The sequence below is a fragment of the Arachis duranensis genome, chromosome 4 (assembly GCF_000817695.3).
Source record: "Arachis duranensis cultivar V14167 chromosome 4, aradu.V14167.gnm2.J7QH, whole genome shotgun sequence".
Classification (NCBI taxonomy): Eukaryota; Viridiplantae; Streptophyta; class Magnoliopsida; order Fabales; family Fabaceae; genus Arachis; species Arachis duranensis.
The window spans coordinates 52,293,635-52,314,305 of NC_029775.3; positions in this window are offsets into that span (position 1 = coordinate 52,293,635).

A 20,671-nucleotide genomic window follows, 5' to 3' on the forward strand; every position below is an offset into this window, starting at 1 on the left:
GAACTTTGGGGTCGGACATCGGAACCTCATCCTCAGTAGGAGCAGGAACAATCTTTCCCTCCACAACAATTTTATCCGTACTGAATAAGCTCAGATCCAGGTCGGGAGCAAGAACCCGGACCTGAGCCTTCAAATTTTCAAACATAGCATCCATACCCTTGGCCACATGACCTTCCAGCTCGTAAAACTCGTCCTGCGCGGATTGCAACTTCTCTTTTGTCTCCACAAGCTCGGTATACAGCCGAGTATAATTCTCTGTAGCCGCCTTCGCCATCTCCTCAGATGTCTTCGCTGCCGCCACAGCCGCGGTAGCTTTAGTTTTCTCTTTCTCCAAAGAGGCCTCCAGCTCAGTAATCCTGGCAGCCTTCAGTTGACTAATCCTCTCAAACTCAGATTGAGCCTTCTCAAGTCGGGAGCTGGTCGCCCCAAGGGGGGATTTCTTGAACTCATGGGCAATAGCAGCATGAAGACTGGCCATCCGGACACAGCTCTGCGCCATATACTGAAAATGATGCTCCATAGATACATCATCAGTGGAAATAAAGGTCTGAGGGAGAATATGCTGCTCAATCCAACCAAGAGCGTCAAAGTCCTTATCATTGAAACCGGCAAGCTCTTGAGAGGTCTTCTGCTTCTTGGGAGGAGGACCCAAAAACGGAGGAGGAGAAGAAGTAGCAGGCCCAGAGGTCGGAGGATCCTGACTTATAGCTCGGAACTGGGGAGTCAGAATAGTCTTCGACCGAGTCTGAACACCCACAGTAGTCTTTTGCGGAGAAGATCGGGCAGAAGCCTCCCCGGCCTCGATATTCCGAGCAGCCACGGACTTCTTCGTCCGACGAAGGAACTTCATGGAATCCGCCTGAGAAGCCATCTCTGCAAAAAATAAAGAAAGGGATTACCACAACAGAAATTCCAACAAAAAATAAGCAAAACCAAAATACGAGAAAAAATGAATCTCAGAAGAGGTCGGGAACTACCTAACTCGGAACGGAGAAGGCTTGGATCTCCCAACATTTTCTTCGTGTCCAAGTGAGGTGCCCGACCCCATAAACTGCTCACCACACCCACAAAAGCCTGCTCCACCTCATCTAGACTCTCAAAAGTATACTTAGCAGACACTATATTCTCCTGCCAACAAAGAGGAAAAGAAGGCTCCCCACTCTCATCTAGAAAGAAAGGTCGGACGTCTCCAGTAGCCTGGACCTTGAAATAAAAGTTCTTAAAATCATGAAAGGACTCATCATACAGGGTACAAAACTTTCTTCCCTGGTTAGCCCTAAAAGAGACCCAAGATACCTTCCCTCCACCCGACCCCGGCTTCGTCAAAACAAACAAGTAGGAAAAAAGAGAAATAGAGGGAGCAACGCCCAAAAACTGACACAAAAGTTGAAACAGCTTTAAAAATGCCCAAGAATTTGGATGGAGCTGCGTAGGGGCAAGGTTACACGACCATAACACCTCGGACTCCAGGTCGGTAAAAGGAAGTCGGACATTCAGCTTAGAGAAGAAACAATCATAAGCATAAAAGAAGAGCTTCTCGGAACTATCTAAAGGCGGAAAGCACACTCTCTCCTCGGAATCCGGGGCTACTAGCTCATAATCCCTCTCAGACTCCCTATCTTCACATATGCTACATTGCCTACGAAACCTAGCTAAATACTCAGAATCTACCACAGACGGGACTCTTAGAGGAACAGGATCTACCCAACCAAGACCACTCGGAATCTTGGTCGACATCGCTTGAAGAACCTTTCGAGACATAAAAATTCTTGCCTACAAAGAAGAATACAACAGCAAGCAAAAATCACATAAAAGCAGACAGCGAAAACCCATTCAGCAAAACAAGAAACAACGATCTTTGAGATGAAAATGCAGCAACCCGGAACAAAATACCAAGAGAAAAGAGCCCCCCCCACATACAAACAAACAAAGCAAATGGCGGCGCCTCTTTTCGGGGCAACCCAGGCATAGAGAAAAAGAAACAGAAGCATATGTGCACAAGAAAAGAGATGGGAACAAACCTGGAAAGAAGGAAACGAGGACGATGAGCTCCGAAGCAAGGAGAACAGAACGGCGGCGCAGAGGAAACCCCGGAAGAACACGCGGAAAGATTCGGGGAAGAAGAAAGAGAAAGAAGAAGCGTTGCTCGAAAAAAGAGATGGCAAAACTCAGAAAAACAGGAAGAGAACAGAATAAACGAAGAAAAAGGAAGGGAGCAAATAAATAATGCCTTCACAGAGCCCGAACGGAAATCGAGGAGAAACGGTAAAATGCAATAAATGCAGGAATGGCCATTTTTGAATTTTGAAAAACTACTATGCCCGAGCTCGACCTCCCAAAAAGGACGAACTCGGGCAGGGGCACTGTTCATACCCTGACCGGGCTCCTCCAACTCGGCCAAATCCATGAAAGGTCCGACCTCATTCCAAGGCCCACGCCTGAGGTCAGACCTCGGACAACAAAAGCTAAGAAGGCCCATCAAAAGGAACGAAGCCCAAAACCTAAAGGCCGAAAAGGCCTAGGGAAGGCGGTTCCGCAAAAATAGAGATAAAACTCCCAAAAAGATAAGATAAGATAAGAATATCTTATCCAGGGAAGATCACGGCCAGCTACTATAAATACACTGGAACACCCAGGTATAACTCATACTCTAATTCTACTCAATATCTGCTTGGACCCATGCTAACTTAAGCATCGGAGTGTCATTGCAGGTACAACCACCAACCACTCAGCATATCAAGCTCGGGTCATCAATTCCCCCACCTCGGGCCTCTCTAAAAGACGACCGAGCTGCACGTTTCAGGTAACCCTCGGAACAGTATGCATGCATTGAATGATTGTTGATTGTTAGATGAAGAAAAAATTTTGAAAAGCATGATTAGGAGAGAATTGAGTGAATCAACCCCTAAACACTTGAGTGACTAGAGCGGATACACATCCGGTGAGGGTTCGATTGCTCAATTACATGTGTTCACCATAATCATTCTTATTCTTGCAAGTTTGTGAATCTTTCTGGTAATTCAATGCAATTGTGGGTTGGATTTGATTCCTATTGCTTTAGCCCTTGTGCTTGCATATATCCCCTTAGAAGTTGATTTGTTTTAACCAAGCATTTGCATTCACATAGATAGTTGCATTTAGATAGTTTGCATATAGTTTAGTTCCATTAAATAAATGTCATACCCTTTACTTCTTTCTTGGTTTAGCATGAGGACATGCTAAGGTTTAAGTGTGGAGATGTGGATAAACCCCATTTTTAGGGTTTATCTTGTGTTGAATAGAGAGCATTTTGTTAACCTTTTCTCCCATTTATTCAATAAAATAGCATAGTTTCATGATTGTCTCTCAATTTATGCTTAAATGTGAAAACATGCTTCTAGACCCTTGATTTGATAATTTTAATCTTCCTTTGATTCCACTAGATGCCTTGATGTGTTTGCTAGTGATTTCAGATTGAAAAGGGTTAGGAATGGATTAAAGGAGTGAAGAGAAATCATGCAAACTTGAGAAATTATGAAAAGGCAAAGATTTAGGACACGCCCATGGACGCGCACGCGCACTAGATGCATACGCGTGGATCGCGCAAAACCCCATGGACGCGCACGCATGTTGTACATGTACGCGTCGATGCTGCCACGCAATTTTGAAGTGAAATCGTACCCAACGAATTCACAGAGGATGCAGGGCCCAGTTTGGCACCAACTTTGGCGCCAAAATGCTTTAAAGGACCTAGGATTGAAGGAAAAAGGGGGGTTCCATTCATTCCAAATTTGGAGACACAATTAGGACTTTAGATCTAGTTTTAGAGTTAGTTTCTAGAGAGAGAAGCTCTCCCTTCTCTCTAGAATTAGGATTAGGTTTAGGTTAGAATTTCTTAGATCTAGGCTTCAATCTTTGCTTTCATTTACTTCTACATTTCAATTCTATGTTGTTACATCCTGTTCTTCTCTTCTCTTGTTACAATTCTTCTATTTTGTTTCTACACTTTGTAAGTTTATCTACTCTTGTTCTTCTTATTTTCTTTTAATGCATTTTGAGGTAATTCATGTTAATTGTGTTTTCTTTGATTGTTGTTGTTAATTCTTTGCAATTGATTGTTGTTAGATTTCATTCTTGTTGTCAATTTACTATGCTTTCCTTTTGTGTCTTCCAAGTGTTTGATAAAATGCTTGGAAGGATGTTAGAGTAGACTTTTATGTTCTTGGCTTGAGATGGTAATTTAGGAACTCTTGAGTTACTAATGCCCAAGTGATTGATGATCGGTATCCATTGACTCTAGCTCTCATTGATTCAATTAGTGAATAGTTAGGACTTATGGACTTGGATTGATATAGCTCATTTGACCTTCCTTTACTAGTTAGAAGATGCTTTAATGAGATTGATCCTTGTAATTATCATGATGTGATTAGTGATAAGGATAGAGATTCTTGACCACCAAACCTTGCCAAGACCGCTTTATCATTTGATTTTCATTGCCATTTACCTTTCATGTTTCTCATCCAAAACCCCAAAATATACAACTCATAACCAATAACAAGAACACTTTATTGCAATTCCTAAGGAGAATGACCCTAGGTTTGAATACTTCGGTTTATATTTTTAGGGGTTTGTTACTTGTGACAAACAAATCTTTTGTATGAAATGATTATTGTTGGTTTAGAAACTATACTTGCAACGAGAATTTATTGTGAATTCTAGACCACACAAAAGTCCAATCATCAATTACCAGGGCATGACGACCCAGTGATAATAACTATGATCTTGGCAAACATTAATCTCCACAAAACCTTGATAGTTCAAGGTAACTCGGCTGATATCCTGTTTAAACCCACTTTTGACAAGCTCAGATTCGAAGAAAAAGATCTAAAGGCATACCCCGATAGCCTCTTCGGACTGGGAGATACCCCAATCTGACCCCTTGGTTATATCTCATTGTACACCAGTTTCGGAAAAGGTATCCGATCAAAGACTCTAAGAATCAATTACGTAATAGTCGATGTAACCTCGACCTACAATGTCCTAATAGGTCAAACTACCTTAAACCGACTTGAGGCTGTCGTCTCTACTTCTCACCTCTGCATGAAGTTCTCAATAGCAGAAGGAATTGCTACTATAAAGGGGGACCAAAAATTGGCACAAAAATGTTACAACGAGAGCCTCAGTTTGAAAGGCAATCCAGGGGAAAAAGAGGTCACACCATTAAGTTAGGAGGGGTCCAAACTCGTAAAGAATTGTGCCCCCAACCTGAGGGCAAAATAGAAGAAGTCCAAATTGGGAACCATCTTGACAAGACAACGAGCAGAGGGAAAAAATTGGAAGAAAGCCTGAAGGAACAACTCATTGACCTGTTAAGAGAAAACTCCAACCCCTTTGTCTGGAAGGCTTTCGACATGCCCGGCATAAATCCCGACCTGATGTCTTATAAACTTGCAGTATACCCCGTCTCCCCATCTGTTCAGCAGAAATACAGAAAGCTCAGACCAGAATGGATACAGAGTTGTGGAAGAACAAGTCCAAGCCCTGCTGGAGGCAGGGCTCATAAAGGAGGTAAAATATCCACTATGGTTAGATAATGTAGTGTTTTTGAAAAAACAAAACAGAAAGTGGAGAATGTGGTCGATTATACCGACCTCAATAAAGCCTGCCCTAAGGGCCTTTATTCTCCCCCAAGTATTGATACTCTGGTCGACTCAGCATCAGGCTATAGGTACTTATCCTTTATGGATGCTTACTCGGGATATAATCAAATCCCAATGTATAAGACCTCATTTATAACTCCATAGGCTAATTATTGCTACGTAGTAATGCCTTTTGGATTAAAGAACGCAGGTGCTACATATCAGCAATTGATGAATAATGTGTTTTTCACTCCCATAGGAATACTTATGGAGGTATATGTGGACGACATGCTCATCAGAACCCAAGAGGATGTAACACTACTATCCGACCTCTCTGAGGTATTCTCTACTATAAGGAAGCATGAGATGAGGCTAAATCCTTCAAAATGCATCTTTGTAGCCGAAGCTGGGAAGTTCCTAGAGTTCATGTTAACCCGAAGAGGAATAAAAGCAAACCTAAACAAATGACAGGCTATAGTCAACATGAAAAGCCCGATTTGTGTTAAAGAGGTCCAACAACTAAATGGAAGGTTGGCCGCTTTATCCAAATTTTTAGCCAGGTCAGCTCTGAAATCACTTTCCCTCAACTCAATCCTAAGGAAAGGGAAGCAATTTGAATGGACCCTAGAATGCGAACAAGCCTTTCAAAACTTTAAAGCATTCTTGGGGCGACCACCCATACTTACCTGACCTGACAAAGGGGAAGATCTCATGCTATATCTATCAGTTGGAAGTTGGGCTATAGTTTTAGCCTTACTCCGAGAAAATAAAAAGGGGCAGCAACCTATCTATTTCATCAAAAAAGCCTGATAAGGGTAGAGAAGTTTGCTTATCCCCTTATCCTCAGATCTCGAAGGCTTCGGTCTTACTTCCAGGCTCATACCATTAAAGTCCGTACTAATTAACCAATGAAATACATCCTACGAAAGATGGACTTCGCAAGCAAGATGCTATAATGGATAGTAGAGTTGTCTGAGTTCGACCTAAGGTACGAAGCTCGGATAGCCATTAAGTTTCAGTACCTTGCTGACTTCATTGCCGAATACACCAAAAGCCCAAGAAACCCAGTTTAATAGAGTATGTAGATGGGTCATAAAATAAGGCTAGAAGTGGAGCTGGCGTTATTCTAGAAAGCGACAAAGGAACTCGGATATAGATGTCCTTAAGATTCGACTTCCTTGCTTCCAACAATCAAGCAGAGTATGAAGCCCTACCTGCTGGCTTGAAGCTGGATAAAGAAATGGAGCCAAAAAAAGTGGTGGCGTTGAGTTATTCGCAAGTAATAACTTCGTAAATTAATTAAACCTATTAAGCTAAAGATCCCGCTATGAAGAAGTACTTGGATAAGACTCGAGAACAACTGACATACTTTTCAGAAAGTGAGGCTCGACATATAATTTGGGAATCCAATGCCCGAACTGATGACCTTTCAAAATTAGCCAGCACCAAGCCAAAGGGTAACAATAGAAGTCTCATTCAAGAAACTCTGCAGTCACCATCCATATCAAAGGAAGAGGAGGTACAGACCAAATCAGATCAACATTTAGGGTGGATGACGCCCAAAGTCAACTACCTCAAATTCGACGTCTTTCCCAAAGACAAAATGGAAGCTAGAAGGCTCATAAATGAGGCATAAAGTTACACACTCGTCCACAATATCTTATACAAAAGAGAGATTTCAACACCCTTCTTAAAGTGCATCCTGACCTCCAATACAAAGGAAGCCTTAGAGGACGTACATAGTGGCATATGTAGAAACCACTTGGTAGCTCGGTCACTGGCCAAAAAAGTGATCTGGGCTGGCTTTTTCTGGCCGACTTATAGAAGGAGGCATCCGAGTTTGTTCAGGTATGTCTGCTGATGAGCGGATAATTTATACGCTTTTTGGCACTGTTTTTAGTATGTTTTTAGTATATTTTAGTTAGTTTTTAATATATTTTTATTAGTTTTTATTTAAAATTCACTTTTCTGGAATTTACTATGAGTTTGTGTGTTTTTTTGTGATTTCAGGTATTTTCTGGCTGAAATTGAGGGACCTGAGCAAAAATCTGATTCAGAGGCTGAAAAAGGACTGCAGATGCTGTTGGATTCTGAACTCCCTGCACTCGAAGTGGCTTTTCTGGAGCTACAGAAACTCAATTAGTGCGTTCTCAAGTGCGTTGGAAAGTAGACATATTGGGCTTTCCAGCAATATATAATAGTCCATACTTTTCTCAAGCATTGATGGCCCAAACCGGCGTTTCAAATCAGCTTCAGAATTCCCGGCGTTAAACGCCGGAACTGGCACAAAAATGGGAGTTAAACGCCCAAGCTGGCACAAAAGCTGGTGTTTAACTCCAGGAAAAGTCTCTACACATGAAAGCTTCAATGCTCAGCCCAAGCACACACCAAGTGGACCCCGGAAGTGGATTTTTACGTCATTTACTCATTTCTGTATACCCTAGATTACTAGTTCACTATAAATAGGATATTTTGACATTGTATCTGGACCTCATGACACATTACACGTTTCTTATTGTATCTTCTATGGCATGAGTCTCTAAAACCCATGGTTGGGGGTGAGGAGCTCTGCTGTGTCTTGATGGATTAATGCAATTACTACTGTTTTTCATTCAATCACGCTTGCTTCCATTCTAAGATATCACTTGTTTCTCAACTTGATGAATATGATGATCCGTGACATTCATCATCATTCTCACCTATGAACGTGTGCCTGACAACCACCTCCGTTCTACCTTAGATTGAGTGAATATCTCTTGGATTCCTTAATCAGAATCTTCGTGGTATAAGCTAGAATTGATGGCGGCATTCAAGAGAATCCGGAAGGTCTAAACCTTGTCTGTGGTATTCTGAGTAGGATTCAAGGATTGAATGACTATGACGAGCTTCAAACTCCTGAGGGCTGGGCGTTAGTGAAAGACCCAAAAGAATCACTGGATTCTATTCTAACCTGATTGAGAACCGACAGATGATTAGCTGTGTTGTGACAGAGCGCGTTGAACATTTTCACTGAGAGGATGGGAGGTAGCCATTGACAATGGTGAAACCCTATATACAGCTTGCCATGGAAGGAGCCTTGCGTGCTTGAAGAAGAAGAAAGTAGGAAAGCAGAGATTCAGAAGATAGAGAATCTCCAAAACCTCAACCTGTTCTCCATTACTGCATGTTCTTTTACTTTTCACAATTAAACCTGAGAATTATTGATATCCTGACTAAGAGTTACAAGGTAACCATAGCGTGCTTCAAGCCGACAATCTCCGTGGGATCGACCTTTACTAACGTAAGGTATTACTTGGACGACCCAGTGCACTTGCTGGTTAGTTGTGCGGAATTGCAAAAGTGTGATTGCAATTTCGTGCACCAAGTTTTCGGCGCCGTTGCTGGGGATTGTTCGAGTTTGGACAACTGACGGTTTATCTTGTTGCTTAGATTAGGAATATTTTATTTTTGTTGGATTAGAGTCTTTTATTTGAGTTTAGTTTCATATTTTAAGTTTGGTGTCTTCTTTGTGTTTTCCTTTAAATTTTCGAAAATTTGTGTTTGATTTTCTAAAAATTTTAAGTTTGGTGTCTTTTGTGCTTTTATTCACTTAAAAATTAAAAAAAAAAAATTGTTCTTGGTGTTCATCTTGATCTTCAAAGTGTTCTTGGTGTTCATCTTGACATTCAAAGTTTTCTTGTTTGTTCTCTTTGTTTTGATCTAACATTTCTAAGTTTAGTGTCGTTTTGTTGTTTTTCTCTTTTCTTATTAAAATTTAAAAATCAAAAAAATATCCTTTCCTTATTTTACTCATAATTTTCAAAATTTTGCATTAAATTAGTCAAAGATTTTCAAAATCATATCTTTTTTTTAGTTAAGTCAAAATTCTAATCTCAAAAATTGATCTTTTCAAATCTTTTTCAAAAATTAAATCTCTTTAATTGCAATCATATTTTCAATCATATCTTTTTAATTGCTAATTTCAAAATCTTTTTAATTAATTAATTGATTTAGTTTTCAATTTGCTTTGATTTTATTTTCTTTTAGTTTTCGAAATTTTATTTTATTTTCCATTTACTTCATTTTATTATTTTCGTTCACTTTTAATTAAATAAAATAAAAAAATAAAAATATAATTTACTTGCAATCCACATCATCTTCCTTTCTCCATCATGGACCTAAGTGGAATTGAGCAGTCCAGAAGGACTCTGGGGTCATATGCTAACCCATTACAGCTGCATATGGGAGTAGTATCTGTATACCTCCCATTAAAGCAAGCAGCTTTGAGCTAAACCATCAACTCGTTATCATGGTGCAGCAAAATTGCCAGTATTCTGGTCTTCCACAGGAAGAACCTACTGAGTTTCTGGCACAGTTCTTACAAATTGCTGACACAGTACATGATAAAGAGGTGGATCAGGATGTCTACAGATTATTACTGTTTCCATTTGTTGTAAAAGATCAAGCTAAGAGGTGGTTGAATAACCAACCCACAGCAAGTATAAAAACATGGAGACAGTTATCAGACAAATTCCTGAATCAATTTTACCCTCAAAAAAGGATGACACAGCTAAGGCTGGACATCCAAGGCTTTAAACAATAGGATAATGAATCCCTTTATAATGCCTGGGAGAGGTACAGAGGTATGCTAAGGAAATGCCCCTCTAAAATGTTTTCAGAGTGGGTACAGTTAGACATCTTCTACTATGGGCTTACAGAAAAAGCTCAGATGTCTTTAGACCACTCAGCTGGTGGATCTATACACATGAGAAAGACGATTGAAGAGGCTCAAGAACTCATAGATACGGTTGCTATAAATCAACATTGGTACTCTAGCAGTGAGCCCTCTGCAAAACAAGAAGCCATGGCGGTAACTACTGATCCTAATCTTCAAGAACAGGTTGTTGAGCTTAATCAGCAAGTACTCCTGATGACAAAATAGTTAGCGGAATTTAAAGAGATGCTCCAAGAAACTAAAATTGCTAACAAGAATATAGAATCACAGTTGAATCAAACAAAACAGCAGTTATCTAAACAGATCACAGAAGAATGCCAAGCAGTTCAACTGAGGAGTGGGAAGACATTGAATAACACTACTCAAAGCGGCAAAAAGCCAAGAAAGGAACAACTAACAGAGGATAACCAAACCACTGCCCAAAATCCCTCTGAGGACAGTAGGAGCCCAGAGAGGAATACTCCTGGCGTTCAAACGCCAGAAAGGGGGGAAAAGTTGGCGTTAAACGCCCATTCCTTGCCCAGTTCTGGCGTTCAAACGCCAGAAAGGGGGGAAAAGTAGGCGTTAAATGCCCATTTCTCACCCAATCCTGGCGTTCAAATGCCAATGAGGAATCAGACACCTGAGAGTGCTGATAGTAGGCCATCTAAGAAGGCTTCTCCAACCACCTATGTAGGGAATAAACCTGCAGTAACTCAGGTTGAAGAGTATAAAGCCAAGATGCCTTATCCTCAGAAACTCCGCCAAGCAGAACAGGATAAACAATTTGCCCGCTTTGTAGACTATCTCAGAACTCTTGAGATAAAGATCCCGTTTGCAGAGGCACTTGAGCAAATACCCTCTTATGCTAAGTTCATGAAAGAAATCTTAATAAAGTCATAGGAAGGATTGGAGAGAAACTGAAAAAGTTTTTCTCACTGAAGAATGCAGTGCAGTCATTCTGAAAAGCTTACCAGAGAAGCTTAAAGACAGATCCTGGAAGCTTTATGATACCATGCACATTAGAAGGTGCTTGCACTAAGACAGCCCTGTGTGACCTTGGAGCAAGTATCACTCTAATACCTGCATCCACTATCAGAAAGCTTGGCTTGACTGAAGAAGTCAAACCAACCCGAATATGCCTCCAACTTGCTGATGGCTCCATTAAATATCCATCAGGCATAATTGAGGACATGATTGTCAAGGTGGGACCATTTACCTTTCCCACTGACTTTGTAGTGCTGGAAATGGATGAGCACAATAGTGCAACTCTCATTCTAGGAAGACCTTTCCTAGCAACTAGACGAACCCTCATTGACGTCCAAAAAGGGGAATTAACCCTGAGAGTCAATGAGGATGAGTTCAATTTGAATGTTGTCAAAGCTATGCAGCATCCAGACACATCAAATGACTGCATGAGCGCTGATATTATTGACTCTTTGGTGGATGAAGTTAATATGACTGAAAGTCTCGAATCAGAGCTAGAGGACATCTTTAAAGATGTTCAGCCTGATCTGGAGGAACTAAAGGAAATAAAAGAACCTCTGAAAATTCCTCAAGAAGAGGAGAAACCTCCTAAACCCGAGCTCAAACCACTACCACCATCTCTGAAATATGCATTTCTGGGAAAGGGTGACACTTTTCCAGTGATCATAAGCTCTGCTTTAAATCCACAAGAAGAGAAAGCACTAATTGAAGTGCTAAGGACACACAAGACAGCTCTTGGGTGGTCCATAGGTGATCTTAAGGGCATTAGCTGAGCAAGATGCATGCACAAGATCCTATTGGAGGACGATGCTAAGCTAGTGGTTCAACCACAAAGGCGGCTAAATCCAGTCATGAAGGAGGTGGTGCAGAAAGAGGTCACTAAGTTACTAGAGGCTGGGATTATTTATCCTATTTCTGATAACCCCTGGGTGAGCCCTGTCCACGTTGTCCCCAAGAAAGGAGGCATGACAGTGGTTCATAATGAAAAGAATGAACTGGTTCCTATAAGAACAGTTACAGGGTGGCGTTTGTGTATTGACTACAGAAGGCTCAATACAGTCACCAGAAATGATCATTTTCCTTTACCATTCATAGACCAGATGCTAGAGAGACTGGCAGGTCATGAATATTACTGCTTTTTGGATGGCTATTCAGGTTACAACCAAATTGCAGTAGACCCTTAGGACCAAGAGAAAATAGCATTTACATGTCCTTCTGGAGTATTTGCCTACAGAAGGATGCCTTTTGGTTTGTGCAATGCACCTGTAACCTTTCAGAGGTGCATGCTCTCTATCTTCTCAGATATGGCAGAAAAATTTCTGGAAGTCTTCATGGATGACTTTTCAGTATTTGGAGACTCATTCAGCTCCTGCCTTAACCATCTAGCACTTGTTCTGAAAAGATGCCAAGAGACCAACCTAGTTTTAAACTGGGAAAAATGTCACTTTATGGTGACTGAAGGGATTGTCCTTGGGCATAAAATTTTAAACAAGGGAATAGAGGTAGATCAAGCTAAAGTTGAAGTAATTGAAAAATTACCACCACCTACCAATGTCAAGGCAACCAGAAGCTTTCTGGGGCACGCAGGATTCTACAGAAGGTTTATAAAGGATTTTTCAAAAATTGCAAAACCTCTGAGTAATATGCTAGCTGCAGACACGCCATTTATCTTTGATAAGGAGTGTCTACAGGCGTTTGACCTTCTGAAAGCTAAGCTGGTCGCAGCACCAGTTATCTCTGCACCAGACTGGACACTGCCATTCGAACTAATGTGTGATGCCAGTGACTATGCCATTGGTGCAGTATTGGGACAAAGGCATAACAAGCTTCTGCACGTCATTTATTATGGCAGCCGTATTCTAAATGATGCACAGAAGAACTACACAACCACAGAAAAGGAGTTACTTGCAGTGGTTTATGCCATTGACAAGTTCAGATCTTATTTAGTAGGATCAAAAGTGATTGTGTACACTGACCATGCTGCTCTTTAATATCTACTCACAAAGCAGGATTCAAAACCCAGGCTCATAAGATGGGTGTTGCTTCTTCAAGAGTTTGATATAGAAATAAGAGACAGAAAAGGGACAGAGAATCAAGTAGCTGATCACCTGTCCCGGATAGAACCAATAGCAGGAGCATCCCTCCCTCCTACTGAGATCTCTGAAACCTTTCCGGATGAGCAACTCTTCGCCATTCAGGAAGTACCATGGTTTGCAGACAGGAAAGGGAAGAAGCATGAAAAGCTTCTCACAATACAGAGTCAAATAAAACCCCCACATTCAAACTTTAATTTTGGTGTTGGGAGGCCACAACCAAACTCTAAGTTTGGTGTTGAGAGGCCATCATCATGCTCTGAGTATCCATGAGGCTCAAACAGAGCCCACTGTCAAGCTACTGACATTAAAAAAGCGCTTGTTGGGAGGCAACCCAATGTTATATTTATCTATTTTCCATTGTTATTTTATGTTTTCTGTAGGTTGATGATCATGTGAAGTCACAAAATCAATTGAAAAAGCAAAAACAGAATGAAAAACAGAAAGAAAAACAGCACACCCTAGAGGAAAAACTTGCTGGCGTTTAAACGCCAGTAAGGGTAGCAAATGGGCGTTTAACGCCCAGTCTAGCACCATTCTGGGCGTTTAACGCCAGAAAGGGGCACCAGACTAGCGTTTAACGCCAGGAATGGGCAAGAAGCTGGTGTTAAATGCCAGAAATGGGCAGCAACCTGGCGTTTAACGCCAGGATTGGTAGAAAAGGGCATTTTACACGCCACTTGGTGCAGGGATGAGCTATCCTTGACACCTCATGATCTGTGGACCCCACAGGATCCCCACTTACCCCACCACTCTCTCTCTTCTTCACCCACTCACCAATCACCTCAATACCTCTCCACCCCTATATAAACCCATCTTCACCCCCTTATTTTCACACAACATAAACACTACTTCTCTCCCTTGGCCGAAACACAAAGCCCCCCTCCATCTCATCTATTTCCTCTTCTTCTACTCCCTTCTTTCTTCTTTTGCTCGAGGACGAGCAAACCTTCTAAGTTTGGTGTGGTAAAAGCGTTGTTTTTTGTTTTCCATAACCATTTATGGCATCTAAGGCCGGAGAAACCTCTAGGAAGAGGAAAGGGAAGGCAGTTGCTTCCAACTCCGAGTCATGAGAGATGGAGAGTTTCATCTCAAAAGCCCATCACTAAGAAAGAGGATGGAGCAAACAAAAGAGTCCACTCATGGACCTCAACAAAAGCAACCATTATCCTCCATGAAATCAGAGAGGAGCAACAAGGGTAAGGAAGAGACATTAAGGAGCTCAAGCAATCCATAGAATCTTCAAGAAGGAGAACTAGCCGTCATCACTAAGGTGGACCCGTTCCTTAATTTCCTTGTTCTTATTATTCTATTTTTCGATTTCTATGCTTGATGTTCTATCTATGTTTGTGTCTTCACTACATGATCATTAGTATCTTAGTGTACATGCCTTAAAGCTATGAATGTCCTATGAATCCAGCACCTTTCTTAAATGAAAAATGTTTTTATTACAAAAGAACAAGAAGTACAGGATTTCAAATTCATCTCTGAAACTAGTTGAATTAGTTTGATGTGGTTACAATACTTTTTGTTTTCTGAATGAATGCTTGAACAGTGCATATGTCTTTTGAATTTGTTGATTAAAGAATGTTAAACTTGTTGGCTCTTGAAAGAATGATGGTAAAGGAGAAATGTTATTGAGGATCTAAAAAATTATCAGATTGATTCTTGAAGCAAGAAAAAGCAGTATATGCAAAAAAAAAAAAGAGAAAAAAAAGAGAAGAAAGAGAGCAAGCAGAAAAAGCCAATAGCCCTTTAAACAAAAAGGCAAGGGTAAAAATAAAAAGTGATCCAAGGCAAAAAGAGTGTGCTTAAGAATCCTAGACACCTCTAATTGGGGACTCTAGCAAAGCTGAGTCACAATCTGAAAAGTTTTACCCTGTTATGTGTTTGTGGCATGTATGTATCCGGTGGTAATACTGGAAGACAGAGTGCTTTGGGCCACAGCCAAGACTCATAAAGTAGCTGTGTTCAAAAATCATCATACTTAACTAGGAGAATCAATAACACTATCTGAATTCTGATTTCCTATAGATGCCAATCATTCTAAACTTCAAAGGATAAAGTGAGATGCCAAAATTGTTCAGAGGCAAAAAGCTACTAGTCTCGCTCATCTAATTGGAGCTAAGTTTCATTGATATTTTGGAGTCTATAGTATGTTCTCTTCTTTTTATCCTATTTGATTTTTTAGTTGCATGGGGACAAGCAACAATTTAAGTTTGGTGTTGTGATGAGCGGATAATTTATACGCTTTTTGGCACTGTTTTTAGTATGTTTTTAGTATATTTTAGTTAGTTTTTATTATATTTTTATTAGTTTTTATTTAAAATTCACTTTTCTAGACTTTACTATGAGTTTGTGTGTTTTTCTATGATTTCAGGTATTTTCTGGCGGAAAATGAGGAACCTGAGCAAAAATCTGATTCAGATGCTGAAAAAGGACTGCAGATGCTGTTGGATTCTGACCTCCCTGCACTCAAAGCAGATTTTCTAGAGCTACAGAAGCCCAATTGGCGCTCTTTCAATTGCGTTGGAAATTAGACATCCTGGGCTTTCCAGCAATATATAATAGTCCATACTTTGCCCAAGAATTGATGGCCCAAACCGGCGTTTCAAATCAGCTTCAAAATTCCCGACGTTAAACGCCGGAACTGGCACAAAAATGGGAGTTAAACGCCCAAACTGGCACAAAAGCTGGTGTTTAACTCTAGGAAAAGTCTCTACACATGAAAGCTTCAATGCTCAGCCTAAGCACACACCAAGTGGACCCCGAAAGTGGATTTTTATGTCATTTACTCATTTCTGTATACCCTAGGTTACTAGTTCACTATAAATAGGATATTTTGACATTGTATCTGGACCTCATGACACATTACACCTTTCTTATTGTATCTTCTACGGCATGAGTCTCTAAACCCCATGGTTGGATTAATGCAATTACTACTTTTTTTCATTCAATCACGCTTGCTTCCATTCTAAGATATCACTTGTTTCTCAACTTGATGAATATGATGATCTGTGACATTCATCATCATTCTCACCTATGAACGTGTGCCTGACAACCACCTCCGTTCTACCTTAGATTGAGTGAATATCCCTTGGATTCCTTAATCAGAATCTTCGTGGTATAAGCTAGAATTGATGGCGGCATTCAAGAGAATCCGGAAGGTCTAAACCTTGTCTGTGGTATTCTGAGTAGGATTCAAGGATTGAATGACTGTGACGAGCTTCAAACTCCTGAGGGCTGGGCGTTAGTGACAGACGCAAAAGAATCACTGGATTCTATTCCAACCTGATTGAGAATCGACAGATGATTAGCCGTGTTGTGACAGAGCGCGTTGAACATTTTCACTGAGAGGATGGGAGGTAGCCATTGACAACGGTGAAACCCTACATACAGCTTGCCATGGAAGGAGCCTTGCGTGCATGAAGAAGAAGAAAGTAGGAAAGCAGAGATTCAGAAGATAGACCATCTCCAAAACCTCAACCTGTTCTCCATTACTGCATGTTCTTTTATTTTTCACAATTAAACCCGAGAATTATTGATATCCTGACTAAGAGTTACAAGGTAACCATAGCTTGCTTCAAGCCGACAATCTCTGTGGGATCGACCCTTACTCACGTAAGCTATTACTTGGATGACCCAGTGCACTTGCTGTTTAGTTGTGCGGAATTGCAAAAGTGTGATTGCAATTTCGTGCACCATCTGCCTTGCCAGAAACATGCTATTTTTCATGTGGTGCCTTCTGAAGAGCTCATCAGTTACCTCATCATGCCCATTCACAAAATGGGGCCTTGATCTACTCAGACCTTTTTCCTAGGCACTAGGCCAAGTCAAATACCTTATTGTCGGGATTGACTATTTCACTAAATGAATTGAGGGAAAGCCTTGAGCAACTATTACTGCTCAAAGAATTCGAAAATTCATGTATAAGAACATTGTCACAAGGTTTGGAGTTCCCCACTCCATCACCACGGACAATGGGACTTAGTTTACTGACTCAACCTTTAAAAACTTGGTGGCTGACCTAAAAATAAAACACCAATTCACATCGGTAGAGCACCCCCAAGCCAATGAACATGCCAAAGCTGCCAATAAAGTCATATTGACTAGGTTAAAATGCCAACTACAAGATGCAAAAGGGGCTTGGGCCGACGAGCTCCCTCAAGTCTTATGGGCATATCGGACCGCTCCACATTGCACAATAGGAGAATCACCCTTCCGACTTGCTTATGGGATGGAAGCAATGATTTCCATAGAAGTAGCTAAAAAATTACCTAGAGTCATATTTTACAATGAAAGAGATAACAGTTAGGCACAAAAAGAAGAAATCGACCTCCTTCGCGAAGTCCGAGAAAGAGCCTGGATTGGGGAGGAAGCTCTAAAGTAAAGGATTGCTCTAAGATACAATTAAAAGGTGATCAAGAAAAACTTCACCACCAACGACCTCATCCTGATCCAAAATGACATCAGAATACAGAAGTCAGGAGAAGGAAAGCTGTTTGCAAATTGGAAAAGACCTTACAAGATAATAGAGGTCTTAGGCAAAGGTTACTACAAGGTGTCTGACCTCCAAGGGCGGGAGCTCCCGAGGTCTTGACACGCTTGTAACCTAAAGAAATACTATAGTTAAGTAGTCAACCTCCTTTAATAGGTGCACTCTTTTTCCCGATTTCAAGGGTTTTTTAACAAGGCACCATTACGGGGGCTAGGGATACCCAAATTCCTAGTTTGCTTTGTAAAGGAATTTCCGAAACATCAATAAAGATTCCTAAACTATTTCTTTAAAAAAGTTTCCTATCTCAAACGCATTAATTTGAGTTCGATAAAACGCAAAAAATCATTGTCCAACCTAAAAGTAGTTGGCAAAGATTAAGCAACGAGGTACAAGTTAATGTAAAAAGTTATACAAACAACTCGTACAAAGCGACCTTAAACAAGATGGATAAAAAATGAGTTGTAAAAGTAACTTAATAAAGGTTGATTACTCAAAGTCAGACAAATGTAAGGAAATTAATAAACTGTCAAATTTGTTAGGACTCAAAAGTCAAAACAAACTGTACCTTAACGAAATTATACTTTGCAACTCTAATAAAGCTTTTGAACATTACTGCATAAAAGTTGTGAACAAACAACTAATGAGAAAGGTAAAGTGTTCAAAAGACCATAAACTATTAAAAGAAATTAAAGAGTTATAAGCCCCCAAGTCGGGCCATACGAGTTATATGAAATAGAATATAAAAGACCTAATGAGGAGAGAGATTCTCGCCTGTAACATCATCTTGTCCAGGAGAAGGAAGGAGCATAGAGACTGGTTTGGTCGACATGACAACAGAGGCCGTAGGAGTGGTTTCCACTGTAGCAATTTCAGCTTTGGCTCCCGAGGTGGAGGTTTGCCCAACCTGAGGCCCCAATGTCTTTGGATCTACTAGAGGCTCCTCTTCATTATCAGCCTTGGGTGCCGTAAGTATCTTGCCATCTACTACTATGTTTTCCACACTGAAGAGGGAAAGGTCAAGGTTGGGAACCAAGATCTTGACCTGAGCTTCTAAGTTCTCGATCATCTCGTCCATTCAGAAAGTAGCCGTCTCTTGAAAGTCAGCAAGTTTATCTTTTAGTTTTTGATTCTCCTCTTCCAATGCCAACCTCTCCCCAAACACACAGGTATAGCTCTCCTGGAATTCGTGGCCTTCTCCTTGGCCAAGCAACAGCAGCCTCCGACTTGTTGGCTCTCTCCCGAGCTCTCTCAAGGTCGAACCTCAAGGTCTCTCGCTCCTGCTCCAGGTCCTTCTTTAACGCATTCAGAATTTCCACATCGGCACAGGCCGACACTAAAGCGCTCACTGTAAAACTCAAATAATTAATAAATAATTAACTCATAAATTAATATTTATTTTACAAAAGTAAAAAAATAGAATTTTATAGTTTAATATGATAGAGCTAATTAAAATAAGAATTTTGACACCCATTTTAAAGAATCCGGTCTAAGATTGGGCCGAACGGTCCAAACCAGGCAAATCAAGCCCAAGGCCCAGCCCAAGTTTCATTAAAATAAAAGAACTCAACTCTTCATCCCTTCTCATAAACTAAACACGCTGTGAAACATTGAAGAGTGGGTGAAGAAGAAGTAAACCTTTGTCCCACTTCAAGTAACCATATCTTGCTACTCCGAGCTCCGATCGTAGCACCGTTTGCGGCCACCCGACCGCGACATTGAGCTCTACAAAGTCCATAAGTTTATTTAAGTGGTAAGTCATGAATTCTTTCCAGTCTTCCAGCCCTTGATTTTCAAATTTATTGAGTAAAGGTGTTGATATTTTGAGTTCTTTGATATTATAGGGTCCAAGTAACTTGAGAGAAATGCTTAATCTTGCCTCTTTGGTCTATAGGGTCCAATTACCTTGATTTTCAAACCTAGTGAAGTTCTTGATTTATTGTGTTTGGGTATTAAGTTGTTATATTTGAATGTGGTATTGTGGATTAAGTAGTATATATATGTAAATTAGAGCTTGATTGTGAACATTAGAGACTTGGTGGAGCATTGAATGTCATTGCTTTGGAGATTTTAAATACTTGGGGCTGAGTCTTGTGCCTTTTATTGTGGTGTCTTTGGGTTTATTGGGGAAACGACCAAGGTATGGTTCCAGTTTCTCGTATCTAAAACATAATGTAATGTGAAAACTTAGGCTAGTGACCCTTGGATAAGATTTGAATTGTTGATGTAGTTGATTGGTTGGTATATATTGTGATGATTATGTGGTTAATAGTTTTGAAGGTTGTGATTGATGCTAATTGTTGATGAAGCATGTAAATTATAGGTGATATTGATTGGTATACATAATTGTTGGTAGAGTTGAGATATTGTTGGAATTGATATTGAAATTGTCATAAGAAATTGATGATGTATTTTGTATGTTGTTAAACTTGAAATATTGAATTTGAGATTGATGAAAGTGGAGCAAATTTGGTAGGTTGTGGATTGTATGAGAAAGTGGGTATATGGTTGATGTTGAATTGGTAAATTTTAGGAATTGGAGGTTTTGTAAAGTTTTATGAAAACCATGATTTTTACCAACTTTGGCGGAGCCTAACTTGATCTCCATACCTCTAATTTGTGTCAAACTTGTTTAGAAATAAAATCATGACTGAGATGTCTACGTCGTTCGAAGAGCGGATGAAAAATGGTTCAAAACAAGAAAGTTATGCAAAATCAAAGTTTGGTGAATAAAACTGAAAATTATAGATTTAACAGCTTTTTGAAACTTCTACTATACATGCGT